Below are 3,610 nucleotides of genomic sequence, written 5' to 3' on the forward strand. Positions count from 1 at the left end.
GTGAAGTTCATTTGATAACCACAGTGAAGTAGTCAGACAGCTCCTATCAGTACAAAGTGAAAGAGAGTTGGGAAGCCAGGTCAGGTCTGTTACCTCACTTTGCCGTAGGAGTGTAATGTTCAAATAAATTGTCTGATTGCACTGGCTCTCCATGAAACCCTGAGGGGAAATCCATATCTTCTGAATCTTGCATCATAAATGACTGCAAAGCCAGTTTCACATGGACAACACTGACAAATTTGGCTGCTAATTTAACATGGATCCTCCTACTTTTGGTCCCTAGTTATAGTAACATCTGTAGACTGAAGCTGATGGAAAATTTTCTAGGCAATTATTTTCTTGGAGAAAGAACCCCTCCTAGGTAGTCTTTCTTGATGGGGTTTAACTATTGGGCACTTTTTCAATTGCTCCACTGCAAAGCAGGAAGCTTCTATTTGATGGTTCTAACCTCTTGAACAAATACATCCCCCCTTTCAGTACATTATTGACTGTAGTCTTAAGTGTCCTGGTGCGTTTTTCTGCTCAAAGCTGTGCATTTTATTACTCCTTGTCTCTTTTGACCCTGGATCTTAAATCATTCACCTTCCATGATGATCCATGAGTTTTCGAAGGAGGGCATGTTTTATTAAAGCTGAGTACTCCACAGTCTCTTGTTTCATGCACACTGATCAGGTTTGAATCTCTTATTAAGCATCATTTACTGCAGAGGAGATTCATCTGCTGGTAGATGAAAGATACACTGATTTATAGCTACAAAAACAAGAGTTTAGATGGTGTTTTATTAGTATGTTTAGTTAGCAAATAATGTATTCTCCTGTGGGCCTATGACCCATCCAGCCATGTATTTTGTTGTTTTGGTTTGTTTTCGTCTTTGTTTTTCACAATTAACAATACTGGACACGAATTTTACTTTGAGGACCTGGCTCAAATTCAACTAGAAGTTGGCGGGCAGTCACTCCCACAACATTCGAGCTACTGTTACACCAATCTTGTCTGGCCACTCATTTTGCAGTATGTACAGTCCATAATATGGTGAGACAGCCATTGACTTTTCTCTCTTGGTGGCATTCCTACAAGCTTTCCGTAACATGATAGCTAGCCTGTAGGAATTATTCTTCCAGGTCAATGCCAGCTAGATTTCTCTATATCTTATGTCTCCAGTACACAGCGTCTTCAGAAACAGGATCTTACCTTCAAGTTAAAGAGCAATGGCAATTGTTGCAATGTTTGGAAAAATGCATGAGACCCCACTGACCAACAATTCCAGGAGAGAATACACATTCCCAGCACTGGGCTTTTGAATAGATAACATATTTTGTCTGGATTCATAGCCACTAACTGAGATATTTGAGAGATCCAATTAAAGATAGGGGCTGTGGGAGAGATGGTGGTGGCCAAGCCTCTTGTGAGAAAGGTGCACAGAGTGTAATGCAGATGATAGCTCTCCTCATGGCAAGACCTGAGGAGTTGGATCCCCACTTGGCAAGGACCTGTAGGGACCTTCGTACAGAATCTCCTGGCCTTTCCAGAAGGAACACTTGGTTAACTTTTCCTTGTGTTGTGTTTTGGGCTTTGCTGTTGGAACATTTTACTTTCACTTTTTCCATGATACATTTCCCAAGAATCAGAAAATGAAAGCTAGGGCTGTGACTCATTCTTGTTTGTCTCTGAGGATTGTGGGAATAGAACAATCACTACTACGACTGTGTTTGTTCTATAGTAATGATGTGGTTGAGTCAGCATAGGTGCCTGGTCTGGTTACGTCAGCAAATGTCTGCGTGTTCTCTCCTGACAAGAACTTGGTTGTGGTGACAATTTGCCCACATACCTGTTCCAAACAACAGTTAGATGATTATCAAAAGGTTAAGAATGGATTGCTGGATTGTTGGTCCCAAGACTTAATAGGACCATTCAGGGGGTAATCCAAGCAAAGAGGAATTAATCCAGGCTACTATTGTGGGAGATGTCCTGGGTGTTAGAGGGATTAGATCTTCTCATCAGGATGTGGGGAGATGCTAGGTGCCAATAATTAAATCAGAATTTCCTGGACATGTAGTCTATCAGCTCTCTATACTGTAATAATAGTTGCTGCCAAGCAGTTACCTGGTTATGTCCCAGTGTTCTGGCTTTGATATTAATTGCTTGCAGAAGTTATGTTTCCTTCTTTATAGAGTTTGTGAGTTATCAGGAAATCACACAGATTGAGAAAGAAGGAAAGAGGTACAGTGTGCACGTTATTGTTAAGTGTAGGAATTTCTTAAAAGAGACTGTACATGGGAAAATGAGGAAAAAATGCAAAACATTTTCAGCTGTGAAAAAATAGATATAAAATACAGGTGGCCTGAGTTGTCTCAGTCCCAGAGTGTGTGAACTGTACAATGGTTCAAGACTGCTTTTGCCTATTCGAGACATCCTCCCTCAGGTATGGGACCCCCGCTGTGGGTGCTTCTCAGCAGAGAATCATATGATCTATCAATTTCTAATCTTTTAAGGAAAGTTCACAGTGATTTCCATAGATGCTGTACTATTTCTTTTTCCCATGAACAGTGAATAAGTTTCCCCCTTCCCCTAATTCACACCAGAACTTGTGGTCATTTGTTTTATTGATCTTAGCTATTTTGACTGGAGTAAGTTTAAGTAACATAATGCCATTTCCTTGCTGCTTAAAGTTGTTCAGCATTAAAAAATTCTCAGCAATTTCTTTGGCACACATTTTTTTAAAAATTATCCATATGTTTAATACTAAAGCAACTTGTGTCAAAATATTTGTGTTATGTAATAGTATATGTTTCAGGATTCTCACCCTTTGAAAAATTATTCAAGTAACATTCTGATTGTAGCCCCCTCACTTGTCTCCTCCCCATCTCACCCTCCCTTCCTCTTCCTCCCTATTACTCCATTTTCCTCCTCCCCTACCATCTGATCCCAGCCTATCAAGTCACTACAGGACTGCCTGCATCCTCCTCTGTTGCCTGCAAAGCCGCCATACCCAGGGGAACTAACTGATCAATGAGAGGGCAACAGAATCCATGTCAGAGACAGTCCCTTACCCCAATATTAGGGGACCCACATGGGGACTGAGCTGCCAATCGACTATATCTGAGCAGGGGGCATAGTGCACCAGTGCATGGGGTATAGTGCACGCATGGCTTTGGTTGGTACACCAGTCTCTGCAAGAACCATGAGCCCAGATTTGTTAGTTCTGTTGGTCTCCTTGTGGAGCTCCTATCACCTCTGGATCCTTCTATCCCCCAACTATTCCATAAGACTCCCTTTGGGCTGTGAGTCTTGGCATCTGCTAAGATCTCCTGCTGGGTGGAGTCTTTCAGAGGACATACATTGTAGGCTCCTGTCCTATTCCTCCTCAACATCTTCTGGTGTCCATCCTATTTGCCCTTTTGAAGAGAATTAAGCATCCTCCCTAGGGTCCTCCTTGTTATCATGTATTATGTGGCTAATATCCACTTATAAATAAGTATATACCATGCATGCCTTTCTGGGTCTGAGTTACATTACTCGACATGATTTTTTCAAGTTATATTCATTTGCCTGAAAATTTCATGATGTCTTTGGTTTTAATAGCTGAGTAGTATTCCATTGTGTAAATGTA

This window comes from Acomys minous, assembly GCF_964271855.1.
Source record: "Acomys minous genome assembly, chromosome: 19".
NCBI classification, from domain to species: Eukaryota; Metazoa; Chordata; class Mammalia; order Rodentia; family Muridae; genus Acomys; species Acomys minous.